Consider the following 15,184-nt stretch of genomic DNA (forward strand, 5'->3'; position numbering starts at 1 on the left):
GATAAATAAGTTTACCTATTTTTCAGCAATGCTTGTTTTGTTTAAAAGTATGATTTCTCTAGGGCATGCAGATCAGCAAAAATTCCTCTGCAAAACAGCATTCCTAACCAGTGGCAACACCTTTCCTCTACTCTGCATGAAGCAAGTGCAGAGGAAGAAAAAAAAATTGACTGCTTTCAGCATGTTGCCATTCATATTTTGAAAAACATACAGTGCTAAATTGTTTCCCTTCCAAATCTGTCCTACAGTTGCATCCACAGAAACCCAGAATTATCACTCAAATCTTGCCAGTTTCTGTTCTCTTTCAGTAATAAGAGTTTTCCAGGCAAGGGCTTCTGAATCAAACTTATTTACATCCAAACACAAATAGGACTCTCTGCTCAAGGTTATTTTAGAAATGACCCATTTTTCTACTGAGATTCATAGAATTTTATGTTATTTTTCTTCAATATGGGCAGATATAACTAATAAAACTGTTTTGACAAACACTTTGAGTTTGCAGATTTTTGTGATATATGAACGTGACTGACTTGATAACAGAGAGGCATTATGACCACCTCAGTACTTAGTACAGTGGTGAGATTTTATTTTCGTATCTCTACATCTGTGTCTGCAGGAAGAATCTGAGGACTTTTTCTTGTTACTTTGGTTTTAAACCATTTAGAAATAAGTGCTGTGCGTAAAAGAGACTGGATAAAGGGCAGAGGAGTAGGCTGCTTTCTGAATAAATCATTGTCCAAAAATCTTTGTTTTAAGCTGAAAAAAGTATACTTGTTAACATAATTTCATGGCTGAACTTCAATAATCTCTGTGACAAAAAGAATTGAAGGACCATGTGAAGATTAAGAAGTGAAGGTTACTAATTTGATTCACAACAGGCTCAGCAGAAACATGGTATTTGGTGTACCTACTTCAGGGAAGTAAACTCATGACGAGCATTTAAACTGTCAAAAATGTGAAATGACAATCAAAATCCTAAGTTACTCAGTCTTTTCAAAAACAGGAATGCAAAGAATTTACAGAAACCACTTTTCAGAAACCACAGTTACTAGAATACTTATTAACTTGTGGGGCATAACTAATTGTTTGTAGTTAACTCCAGAGAACCATGACAAATGTGGAACTTTTTGTTTTCGTTCATAATTTGACACTTAGACCAACACATAACTAGAGCAAGCTGGTTCAATGCCATCACTAAAACCTGCTGAATTTTACTCTGTGTGAGACTTTGTAGAACAGCAGAGGTGGGTAAGCACTTTCCTAGTCTAGCTATCTGAGATAGAGATCTATGTGGCCCTGTCTTTCACATATACTATTGAATCACACAGCACTAGAAATTCCAGCACAGTATAGAGTTTTTAGTAGAAATGAAACACTATGATATATAGTTCCTAGATGGCCTATTTGGATTCTTAAATAAAGTGTGATCAATAATTATTCAACTTTTTTGCTTTATGCATGGCACGATGAATTATACCTGCAGTGGATAGTAACTACACTTTGTACTTACAGATTATCCATGTTCTATAGTGTAGAAGAACAATCTTAGTCTTTTTGAAAAACAAAGTGGCACGCAGCAACTATTGACAATGAAGTACAGTTTTTTATGAATTTGCTGCTTGAGTAAGTGGTAGGTAGCTTTTGCATAGCACGTTTTAAGCACGTGTTACAGAATGGGGGTCTTGGCACTGAGTTGAGTAGGGCAGTGGGTAATGAGCTTAGGTGAACAAAGCACATTACTTTTGGATGTAGTGTTTCTACCCAAGTCCTGTTTTTCCACCTCTCTCACCTGAACCTGAGTGAAATTTAAAAACTAGCTTGTGTCTCCCAGAGAACCGAATTTGGTAGGTTTTGTTCTTAGTTTATTTCATGTGCAAGTAGGCTCAGGCTCTGATAAAATGCAGTTATTTCAGCTTTCTTTCCAAATGCAGCAGCAGTACTTGTCCTCTGCCCTGATTCTTTGATAAAACATCTGTAAAGCTAAAGCATTAATCCAAGAATCAAGAAAGCAAGATTATCACCTCAGTCAGATGGGAGACAAATATACGTGTCCCAAGAGCATCTCCTTCTGTTTGCTGTCAGCGGGACACACTTTATCTTCACAACTGAATCTCTGCTGTTACCCAACAAGGAGTTCAAAATACAAAGAGAGTGAGGAAGAAGTAACCTAGCTCCACAGCCAGGTATTTAGAATATTCTAGGGAGACAAGGAAGACCCAGATTTTGGGCACTCTAATGGCCATTTTGCATTAAACTCTCTTCAGGCATCACATAGATACAGATCAAGAGTTAGAAAACAAGTTTCTTCCTTCTGTGGGAAATACCCCAGACATTGACTTTATTGCATAGAGGCAGACTTTCAAAAAAAAAAGAGGATTCTCCTGACTGATGGAAACAGCAGGTCTGGTATGCTTTGTGTATGGGAATTGTGCAAGAATGGCAAGAAGGCTCATTGTAAATACGCTCAAGCAACTGCACCTGGGATGTAGAAAAAGCACATACATCACACTAATTGTTTTACTGACCTTCTGTGCTTGACAGGTAGAACCTCTGTGTTAAAAAACATAGGCCTGTGAGAAACTCTTAAGGCACCTTATCATTATGCCTGAGATTCCTGCTTTGTTGTGAGAAAGAGTGCAAGGCTGTGCCTGCTTGAAACCTTGAAATACAGGCAAATGCAGCAGGCCCGTGATCTTCTACCAGGGTTGAATTCTGCAGTGTCTGCATCTCTACTTGTGTCGCCTCTGCCCAGGAGCTTAGGTGCTGCTTTGGATATCCCCTGGAAGTGAGGTAACTATAATAAATTTGCTCTTTGCAATTGCGTTTATGGCCTCTGGTTGCTTCTAGCAATGTGCCTGCGTTGGCTCACACACTTTGGGAAAAAACAGGTTAGGAAGAGAAAAGTGGACCCTACTTCCCTGGCCCATTCTTGAGAGGCTTTGAGCTGTAGATCTCAAATGGATAGTTTCCTGCTTACTGCCTCAAGATCTGGAGAAGAGACAAGCTGAAAACATGCCTGGTTGTCAGTTAGTTACTGGCTACCTTTAATGAGTTCCCTTTGCACCTAGGAGGTTAGTTTACAAGGCACTGTATGGGGAAGCAACACATCTAAATCAGCAGAGAACAGGTTAGTGGAACTGATGGAACACAGGTTGCACTTCAGTGCATATTTTTCTTTCACTACCAGGCTGACCAGTAGATTTTCATCTTCTCCTTTTGAAACTAGTGTGGTAGAGGGCTTAGTAAGACAAAGATGCAGGGCACTGTAGCATCTACCTTTCAAATCTCAACATCTTTGGCACTAGCCCAGGGTAAATATGCAATCCTTACTCTTTGACAACATTGTTCAAACACTGAATTAATGTTTTCTAACTGCATCAGATTGACTCTATCTAAAAAAAGTACATAACCACTATACACAGGACATATAGCATAAGTGCAAACTGATCAAACAAAGTTCTTTAAGTCTAATCTCCAAAGTGTCACTTCCTTTTAGGTCTCCATTTCACTTCTGGAATTACAACCAAAAGCACTAGTTCTTATTGATAGCTTTGGCCATTGTGGCAGTTGCACATCCCCCTGAGATCTGGATCCTTCAATGGGGCAGTTAATGGCTCTTTTAGCACCTTAATGGGACCCTGAGTCAGTTGACAGGGTCGTTAGCAGAGGAGGTGCCCAGAGTAGCTGCAAAGCTTCTGGACCGTGTTTCAATGCCCACAGCCAGATCTGACCAGACTATAAATGGGGCTCCCACTGAAGACCCTCTTTGGAGTGGCCTTGGAGTAGCGGGTCTGTGAACTGGAACCCTCTCCTTAGACTGGGATGCCGTCTAAGGAGACTTCCCAGGATTGAGAGTGCCTCACCTCGTTGTTTGGGTGAGTGGTTATTTACTGGATACATCCTTGAATGAGTCCTTGCCTAACCCAGGCAAGTGATTATTTCTTGTGGGTACCCTGGAGTCGGAGGGCTCTGGTTGGTTTCTTGTGAGTGTGTGCATGCATGCTGTGGATCCTCATTATTCTTATTTTGCTGCACCCCAATAATCTCAACTGATATCCGAACCTGTATTTTATGTTGTCAGAGTGCTAACTAATTGTATAAACCCTGTTTTGGTCAGTTTATTGGTTGCACTTTTCCAGCCAGAATAAAGTCTGTTTTGGAACTCGTTGTCCACCTAAAACTGACTTTGGGGTACCTCCATGACATTTAAAATGGTGTAGTCGGCAGGATATCAGAAATGGAGAAATTATTATGGGGCTACAGCTGTAATAATCCTTCTGTGGCAACCTGCACACATCGGGCAGAAGCAAGCTGATGTGGTCCCAGAGTGACCGTAGCTGCGTGTGCTGTTTTCTGTGCTTCTGTTTGTGTTGCTGTCGATGCTGTTCTTGGTGTTGTTCTGTGCACCTGCTTAAAGCAAGCCCGAGACCAGCACAAATGCTGTAGCCAGTTGGAGAGGCATGATTCTAGAAAAGAGCTGGAAATATATTGTTTGAAAGCAGAGTTACGGTGAGAGAGAAAGTGAGTGCATTTTTAGGACAAAGGATTGAACTCATGTTAACCCAAGCAAAATTTCCCCTAGTATTGCCCAAATTCGGAAATTGATTGTGGACACAGAACCTGAGGACTGGGATGGAGATATCTGGGGAGATTCTGAAAACAGTGTTGATGAAGAGGAGGTAGAGACAAAGGATGTAGGCCCTCTCATTAAAACTGAGACATGTACAGGTCCACAGGGTGGAAACTCCTGTACTGCTGTTTGTACTACCCCATGGACGGGACCTGAACTTGGCGACTTGCAATCTAAATTCTCACGTTAGCCGGGCGAAACAGAAACTGAATATCTTTCCCTTACGGGGTGTGATCGGATACTATTGAGTAATGAGGAAGCTGCAGGCTTTTGGGGACCTGGTGTGTTTTCAAGTGATGGTCCGAATGGTGATCAGCCCATAACATCTTGTGTGGCTTACTGGGCTGGTGGTGTGGATCCCAAGGAACGTGGGGAGCCCATCACCATTAGGATAAGAGGCTTGCTGGAGCTGGTTGAGGGCGTTCAAAAGGCTGCTTGTATACAGACAATGTACGAAAGAGGGCGGCAAGGAATTGCCATGGCTGCACCAGTAAACCTGACCCACCTTCGGCTGCTTATCAGAGGGCTGCCGGACGCTTTAAAGATACATGTCCAGTCCCTCAGGGAGAGAATTCAGGAGGCTATTGACTGTAACAAGCAGAACCCTGGAAATCTGCCTGCACATGTATTAACCTGGGCTGAAATCCTGCACAATTTAGTCACCTACGGGCGTGAAATGGGATGGGTGGACCCGGGTGGCAGCACAGAGACTTCTTGGAATTGAGAGTGCCTCACCTCCTCGTTTGGGTGAGTGGTTATTTACTGGATATATCCTTAAATGAGTCCTTGCCTAACCCAGGCGAGTGATTATTTCTTGTGGGTACCCTGGAGTCGGAGGGCTCTGGTTTGTTTCTTGTGAGTGTGTGCATGCACGCTGTGGATCCTCATTACTCTTATTTTGCTGCACCCCAATAATCTCTTCAACTGATATATGAACCTGTATTTTATGTTGTCAGAGTGCTAACTAATTGTATAAACCCTGTTTTGATCAGTTTATTGGCTGCACTTTTCCAGCCAGAATAAAATCTGTTTTGGAACTTGTTGTCCACCTAAAACTGACTTTGGGGTGCCTCCGTGACAGCCATAAGGAACTAAACTAAGATCACCATTTTGTTTACCATAGACATTAAAATCCATCTCTGTCATGTTTTCAGTATAGCAAAAAAAATGATCACATGGCTATCTCTTGCACACCCAGAAGTTATCTTGACACCACCTGCCTGATCTGTCTGATATCTCTCATCAAAAAGTTGAACTGAAAGCTGACTGGATCAGGTTGTATCTGTACAGTATCTTGAGGAAGCAGGCTAGAGCGTGTCACTTTGCCAACTCAGCTCTATGTACACATACACACACTCGTGCATGCACAAATTGCTTTCATAGGATGTCTCTGACTTAGCTACCAGCATCCATCTTGGTGCCACCTCAAGGCATATCAAGGATAAGAGGGTTATTAGGGGCAGTCAACATGGCTTTACCAAGGGTAAGTCATGCTTGACCAACCTCATAGCCTTTTATGAGAATGCAACAAGGTGGATGGATGATGGCAGAGCGGTGGATGTGGTCTACCTTGACTTCAGTAAAGTCTTTGACACAGTCTCCCACAGCATCCTCACAGCTAAGTTGAGGAGGTGTGGTCTAGACAATAGAGTAGTGAGGTGGGTTGCAAACTGGCTTAAGGAGAGAAGCCAGAGAGTGGTAGTCAATGGTGCGGAGTCTAGTTGGAGGCCAGTATCTAGTGGAGTGCCTCAGGGGTCAGTACTGGGGCCAATATTATTCAATATATTCATTAACGATTTGGACGAGGGAATGGAGTGTACTATCAGCAAGTTTGCTGATGACACTAAGCTGGGAGGAGTGGCTGACACGCCAGAAGGCTGTGCTGCCATCCAGCGGGACCTGGACAGGCTGGAGAGTTGGGCGGGGAATAACCTGATGAAATTTAACAAGGGAAAGTGTAGAGTCCTGCATCTGGGCAGGAAGAATCCCAGGTTCCAGTATAAGTTGGGGAACGACCGATTAGAGAGCAGTGTAGGGGAAAGGGACCTGGGGGTCCTGGTGGACAACAGGATGACCATGAGCCAGCACTGTGCCCTTGTGGCCAGGAAGGCCAATGGCATCCTCGGGTGTATTACAAGGGGGGTGGTCAGTAGATCGAGAGAGGTTCTCCTTCCCCTCTACTCCGCCCTGGTGAGACCCCATCTGGAATATTGTGTCCAGTTCTGGGCCCCTCAGTTCAAGAAGGACAGGGAACTGCTGGAGAGGGTCCAGCGTAGGGCAACAAAGATGATTAAGGGAGTGGAGCACCTCCCTTATGAAGAAAGGCTGAGGGAGCTGGGTCTCTTTAGTTTGGAGAAGAGGAGACTGAGGGGTGACCTCATTAATGTTTATAAATATATAAAGGGTGAGTGCCATGAGGATGGAGCCAGGCTCTTCTCAGTGGCAAACAATGATAGGACAAGGGATAATGGAATCAAGCTGGAACACAAGAGGTTCCACTTAAATTTGAGAAAAAAACTTCTCAGTGAGGGTGACAGAGCCCTGGAACAGGCTGCCCAGGGAGGTTGTGGAGTCTCCTACTCTGGAGACATTCAAAACCCGCCTGGACATGTTCCTGTGTGATCTCACGTAGGCGTTCCTGCTCCAGCAGGGGGATTGGACTAGATGATCTTTTGAGGTCCCTTCCAATCCCAAACATACTGTGATACATACTGTGATCCATCTACTATAAAGGTACCTTGAGATCAGGCCACCAACAAATCCAATCTATCCTTATGTTGGAGAATGAAAAACTTGTAGAACTCTTTGAGTGCGACGGGCGGACTGGCGAAGACAAAGAATCGGGCTCAATATGAGTTTAACATCAATGCCCTTTAATGAACCTTTAACAACACTGAATATCAATGTCTGCCAGTGCACGTTTTTGAAACCCTTATATAGTCTTTACCCAGTGGTCACGTGGCAAGTGCAGGCTATGATTGATTACTCTCTGCAGTCACTCTTCCCCCCCCCCGCTATGGTGATTAGCTGCAGGTCACTGTCCACGAACTGTTCATGCGCAGTGACGACAGCGCCCCTCCTGCAGCCTGGGTCGAGGATAGACCAGCTTCTGTTTACTTCCGTTCTGTCTTTGGTGTCTCCAGAAAAACCTTCCGTGTAGGTCCTAGCCTGCACCACAGCCACATCAAACTCTGGCTTGTTCACAGCACACAGCCCATGTCCTCTTTCTTCCAAAAACTCTCCACAGTTCCTCCTTTTTTCTTTTTGGACAAGCCAGGCTTGATTATCTATGCGTTCTAACCCATCTTTGATACGTGATGAAGAACAACTTATACATAACATATCAATTACAACAACAATCAACATAAACAATGCACTTTGCAATAAACCCTTAATCCACCCCCTTAGGTCAAGTCAATTTGTTAAACTTTCTAAACAAAAAAATCAGTTGGTTCGATTTCCTACGGCTCTGGCCCTACGGGAAGGCGATCATCACAATTGTCATAGTTGTCAAACCATGCGCTAATATTTTTCCTCTTAGTAAACTTGAGGTACTCCATTGCTGTTTTAATATTGCAATGGATTGATTAAACAAATTCCAAGAACTTTTATTTAATGGTACTCCTACTCAACATGTAACAAACAGTGTGCTGGGTGTTGATCAACCTGCCCAGAAGGTAGTGGTGTTTAAAGACCTTCCTAACATTACCATACATTTTGTCGAGGATCAAAAGCAGTTCTTAACAAAAACCCAGGAACTAGACTGCTTCTCAAGAGAATGAAAAAGATACAAACTTTCCACATGCTTAACACTTTATCATTAAGACCTAGTTATATAACTATATTACACATACATGTCACAGCTAAATTAATGCGAAGGTTACACCTCACTCTGTGTCCTCCAAAGGTTCTGTTGCAGGAAGTTGATTCGGTTGAATTTGCTTCAACTCCGGCTTTACTGCTTGGCTTGGAACCCACAACGGACCTTGATCTGTGGAGAGACACACATACCCTCTACCATTAACAATAACAGGTGCCGGTCCCTTCCACATTCTAGTGGTGGGGTCGCTGAACTGCTACCACTACTGGTTGGATTGTAGATGAGACTTGCTGGCTAACTTGTTGAAGAGATCTCTGCATGACCCCTTCGAAAGCGACAGGCATCACTTCTGCATTTCACTGTTCTTCTGTCCTGGCTACTCGTGTCAGCATTTCTTCTACTGAAGATCCTGGTGGCAGGGTTGCTAGTATTTGTTTAGTCTTTGAATTTGCATTATCGAAAGCCAGCAACCGAAACATTTGATTTTTCATTTCTTCTGATAAATCTGGGTTTTGCATTATTCCTTCATGTAGCCAGTCAATAAAATGCGTGAAATTTTCTGTAGTGCCTTGGCGTATTCCGCTGAATGAGGGAGCTAAGGGTCCTGGTAAAGTTAAGAAAGCATCTAGGGCAAGTTGTGCAGCTTTCCGGTGAACTTCAGCAATAAATCGCAGTTGAACTTCTATTGTAGCGTACTGTCCGCGACCCGTATAGGTGTCGGGTACCACATTGGTTAATGGGTCATTTGGACTGGTGTGTTTGGCTGTTTCTTGCTGCGCTCGTTGATACCAGGCCGATTCCCACAGGAGGAATTGTGCTGGAGTTAGTAATAAGCACATTAAATTTTGGCAGTCCATGGGACACAATAAGTCAGCAGTAAAAATCCAATGCAGTATTTGTCTGGTAGCTTCTGAATGTATCCCATAGTTCGTGATTGTTTGTTTGGCTTGCTGTAAAATTTTCCATTAATGTGGTTCCCATACCGCTGTCTGGGTGTTCATATTTTGAATTACCGGTAGGGCTAATTTTGCTGGAGACCAATCACCTTCTAGAATGGCATCTTTGATGACCCCTGACCATCTGCCAGATCGGGGTGGTGGCCGGTCAGTAGGTTCTATGGGTACCTTTGGTTGCATTGTTTGCGGAAGGCAACCTGGTTTTTGATACTCGATTTGTCTCTTATTTTTCTCTACATCTGACATTCGCAAGTCAAGTTGTTCAAGCTTACTGGTAATGACTTGCAGTAACTGCTCTACTCCTTGTGATGAGCCCAATGATGTAGAAGGAGGCTCACAGGATCCCTCCACATGTATTTTTGGAGGTTCTTTTGGGGGGTGGCCCCTGGTGCCGTGGCCCGGTCGGGCCCAGCCTGGCTGACGCGATAGTCTCAGAGGGGGGCGTGTCTGACTCGGGATAGGGCAGAGGCGGAGCTGTAGGAGGAGGGCGGCACTCAGGGCCTCCCACATCCGGACAGTCCCCTAGTTGCACTTCCGCTTTCTTCTCACATTGCCCCAGAGACTCAGACGGGGAAACTTCCGGTTCTTTGTTTGAGGAGGGTAAAGTTTCCAACTCCCGCCGCAGATCGGATTGCGAGAGTATTGGCTGAGCCGGGACCCCTCGACCACCCCGAACAGCAGGCAGACCCCACAGAGTAGCCCACAGGTCCCTCTTCTCTTTTGGCTGACAACTTTTATCAGTCCAGGTTTGTTCTGGGGCAAGCGCCTTCGCAGCTCCCAGGGCAGTGCGTTGTTCTGACTTCATTACTTCCAATGATTCTAACACGGTTCTCCACAAATCTCTCAGAGCTTTAATTTCTTTCTCTTCTTCCCCTCTGAGAGTCTTATCCCACATAGTGTCCCCCAATAATCTCCATTCCATTGGGGAAAACAAAAGTGGAATTTCTCCAAAGTGTCCCAATTTCTGGACTAATGTAATCAATGTGATTAAGTTTTCCTGTGACGATTCGATACCTCTCTTAGAGAGAATATGCATCAACAGTGCCACAGCTGTCTCAAGTTCCATTATCAAATCAGTGTGGTCTTAAGTACGAGGCGAGTGACCAGCTTGTCTGGTGCTTGTCTTTTGTTACCGGACAAAGCACACTCTCCTACAACCCGGTTTGGCTCCGTCGTTTAATGAATGCTGCTTGCCGCAGTAAATGGCACTCCGGAGATCCTACTTTTGCTAACAACCATCCTCTGCTACCAGATGCTGGAGAATGAAAAACTTGTAGAACTCTTTGAGTGCAACGGGCGGACTGGCGAAGACAAAGAATCGGGCTCAATATGAGTTTAACATCAATGCCCTTTAATGAACCTTTAACAACACTGAATATCAATGTCTGCCAGTGCACGTTTTTGAAACCCTTATATAGTTTTTACCCAGTGGCCATGTGGCAAGTGCAGGCTACGATTGGTTACTCTCTGCAGTCACTCTTCCCCTCCCGCTATGGTGATTAGCTGCAGGGCACTGTCCATGAACTGTTCATGCGCAGTGATGACAGCGCCCCTCCTGCAGCCTGGGTCGAGGATAGACCAGCTTCTGTTTACTTCCATTCTGTCTTTGGTGTCTCCAGAAAAACCTTCCGTGTAGGTCCTAGCCTGCACCACAGCCACATCAAACTCTGGCTTGTTCACAGCACACAGCCCATGTCCTCTTTCTTCCAAAAACTCTCCACATCCTTATGGCAGGAAAATTCAGGAGTATGTGGGCAAGGACAAGAGGGATCCCTGATGGCACTTGCAACTACATTACTGGTCTGGTGCATGCCAAGGGATAGCGAGGGTCTAAATTTTTTCCATGGCCGCCTCTGAAAGTCACATCGAGAGGATTTACAGCCGTTTGGAAACAGAGTGACATTAGATTTATGTAGAGTCTCAGCCTTGTATTTAAAATGCAGATGATATGCTATGTTTGTTTACCATTTTTAACACAAAAGGGATGAGACCTTTTGTGGATACTTCAACATCATGTGTTATTGATAAAAGATCACTTGTAACAGTTAAAAACCCATGAAATAGGAAAGAACTGATGCCAGAATCTTGAACAAGGAAATCCTGGGTCTTTCTGAATTGAGGAAGCCTAAGCATATTGTTCAAGTTATTAGGTTTGTAGCCAAGAGGAAGAAAATATATGTTGGTTGCCTTATTCAGGTCACAAGCAGCATTTACTTCTCAGCAAGATTCTTCTGTAGACAAGGTTTTATTGAATTATTTACACTTAAATCTCAGTTATAAGGTCAACTGACTTTATATACATGCCCTGGTTTTGTTAAAAACAAGACCAGTTTCTCTTTTAGTGTATTTTCCTTTCAACTAAGTTTTTCTAAGTAACTGCACTTTTCTGAATTTAGCTGCATGTTTTTTCAGACAATGTCCACTCTGGAGCTGATAACAGTAGCAATGGTATGCAGAAGAGTCCCAGGTTTAGACTTATTGCTATGGTAGCCAAGGTTACTGATAAATTTTGCACATTCCATAAGTGAAAGGGTCATATTTGCAAGGAGGGGCAAACAGAACAGATGACTAAAACTGACCGAGTATTCCATCCCATACACGTCATACACCCTATAAAAATGAGAGATCACAAGGGTCTCGCTCTTCTTTGACCATGGTTGGCATCTGAGGAGCACCCTGCCTGTCGTGCCTGCGATCCGAGGCCTGGTTCCAGACCCTGCATCCCTGAATCCAGTTCCGGTTTGCTGCGGAGTCTAGCCCAGGACTTCCAGGTGCCTGCCCTGCAGCTGCTGGAGCCGTGCTGGCTCCGCTGCGGGCAATGCTATACTGCCCCGGGAAATTCAAGATTGGTTTTGTATATTTTGTATCATTTTATCTGTTTATTAGTAGCATTAGTAAAGCATTTTTAACTTTTTCCAACTGGCAAGTCTCTCCCTTTTCCTCCTCTTCCCTTTCCTTAGTGGGGAGGGTGGTGGTGGTGGGGTAACAGAGAGCATCTGCCATGGTTTATTGTCACCCTGCAGTAAACGGTGACAATACATAAATAGCCACCACTAGAATAACAGTCATGCACATCATACACATAAACATAATCTGTATAACTCAAACAGGTTGGACTGACTGCAGTCGCTGTCTCTACACAGGCAAGGAACCCCTAAAAAAGCCAAGGGGAATTGCTCCAGAGCCAATAATTGTGTTGCACAGGTGTCTCTGACCCAGGGGCTATCGGTAACAATAGCTGCTGTGTGGACTTCACCTGCTGCCTCAACCAAACTTGCCCCCATCTCCTAAAAGGAATTGTGTTATACGGGTCTCTCCAACCCGGGGACAATAGCTGCTGTCCAGAAGATGGATTTTCACCTGCTGCTTCAGCCAAACTTGCCCCCCACCTCCTCCCTGTTACTAAGGACAATGAAGAAGAGCATGCCCAGAAGCTCGCCAAGGGTCCTGAGGTCACCCAATGGACCAGAAAGAGACCCCTGAACGCAAGGTGACGCAGGCACAGATGGGTCCTGGCAAGTAAAGCAGGGACTTTTTGGGCCTGTGCAGTTAAGCCTGGATTGTGAAACAAAGGTGGAGATTGACCTCAAACAATGGGAATGAGGGGCGGTGAAGAAGCATAAAAGATGACTCCCGACTGGACATTGTTAAGATCTTCCCACCAGAGGATCCCGGATCACAACACAGGACTGGCAGGATTCTACGGGACCGGAGACCAGAGGGACGCCTTTGGGAGTCATTGGTGGTAATTAAAATCCTCTTTTCCCTTTTTTTTCTTTCCCTTTTTCTCTACTCTATTGCGTGCTGCTTTACAGGCAAAATGATAAAGTAACACTGTTTGATTCAATTATAACCCCTTGGCATTTTGATTGCCTTAATTTTGCGCTTCGAGATCAAAGTAAACGAACCATCACGAGTCCATCACCGAATGGACCGTGCCATTAAATTGGCATCACGGATAGGATTCTGGGAAATAGAGGAGTGCAGGTAGTGTAGAGGGCTCTGTCTCTTGGAATCAAACCAAAAGATCTCAAAGTGCAAAAGGGGTGTTGCTCTCATGTTGATGAGAATTGTCTGCTAGGGAGAGTGAAGGGTCAATCTTGTGTAACTAAGTTGAACCTTCCCATAGCAGATTTTTTGGCCCCTTCAACCACTTGGGTAAGAGAAGGGTGACACACCAGTTGCTGCGGTTTTTGTAACTAAGTTGTGCCTTCCTGAAGTAGGTTCCGCCCCTTCATAATAAGAATGATCGAAAAAGCTGATAATCAAGATTTTTGGTTAGTGAAAGATCAAGACTCGTTCTACACACTTTTAGCAAAGTATAGGACTCGACCCTCCGTACCTGGAGAAGACTGGGCTCGTGGTAATTGGGCTGATTTACAGAGTGTAGTAGACCGAGTGATTTCTTTACAGACTAAGTCTAAGTTTAGATCAAATAAAGATAAAGCTGTAGTCTGTGCTGTCCTAGGAGCTAGCCTAGTAGCAGCGATTGAAGATCGCCTCAGGTGATGTAGTAATGAAAGCAAAATTATAGAATCCCTTGAAAATCTAGTGCAGGTTTTGCAAAAAACAACCTCCAGTTTAGGACAACAAGTAGAAAATTGTTTTCAACATTTAGAAAAAGAGAGGAAAGAAAACCACTCATTAAAAGCTACTCTAAAGGAAGAATGTTTAAAAAACACAGGAGTGCTGAGGCAGCAGGAGTTAGAGGAGAAAAGTATCCAACAAATAAATCAAATTTACCCTCAGAAAGAATTGGAGGAGATGGGAAAACGTTATGACGAATATCCACACGTGAGTCCCTTAGTGAAAACAGAATATTTTCATGCAAATGAGGGGGATGCTGACCCTCACATTACAACTAAGCAAACACCTTACACTGCCACTGAGCTGGCCAAACTAAAGAAAGAGTACAGCCACCTTCCTAAATAATCTGAAACTGAATACATGTGGCATGTATCCCTAACTGGGGGAGACCAAATTCAGTTAAGTGAACAAGAAGCTAATGGTTACTGGGGGCACGGAGTTTTCTTAACAAGTGGTGACATGCCCCATGGTCCCTAACCCATCAAGCTGCTTATTGGGCTGGAGGGCTAAACCCTTTAGACGGGGGAAAGCCCTTGGCAATCACTGGCACACCTGATCAATTGTTAGAAAGTGTACACAAATCAGCCTGCTTACAAATGATACATAAAAAGAAATTAATTCCCAAATGTGAATTCCCAATGATGTTGCCAGTGAATCCAGACATGATGACTGATGACTCCCTTGATAAGGGGACTTCCAGAGTCACTTAAATCTACTGGGATTAACCTTCAAATGACAATCACATTAATGAGCCCAGTAGAAAGGTTGGAAGGTGTGATTAGAAGCCAGGGTAACAGAAATGGGAACCAGAGAGATGGAGCTAATACTAGCATAGATTCCCCCTTCACCCCTGCCCCGACTTCCCCCAACCAACCAAATACTCAAAAGGTGTGGACATGAGGGGAAGTAGCACAAGAACTGATAGATTATAGTGGGAAATATGGCCCAGTAAAAATCCTAGAAGAACCGTTGAGAGGAATCCGTCATACTGAAGTCAAGAATCTGCCCCTCTCTACCAGTACTGCTGCTGCTATCGGTGCCCCAAGAAAGGAGCATCCGTACATTAAAACAGGAAAGGGAGAACAACCAAAGAACTGACAACAATGGTGATTTTTGGGAATTAAAAAGGGAGTTCCCAGAGATATAATGGAGGGCTTACCCCTTGATAAACTTAGTAAACTAGTATCAAGG

Source organism: Patagioenas fasciata, chromosome W, assembly GCF_037038585.1.
Source record: "Patagioenas fasciata isolate bPatFas1 chromosome W, bPatFas1.hap1, whole genome shotgun sequence".
Lineage (NCBI taxonomy): Eukaryota > Metazoa > Chordata > Aves > Columbiformes > Columbidae > Patagioenas > Patagioenas fasciata.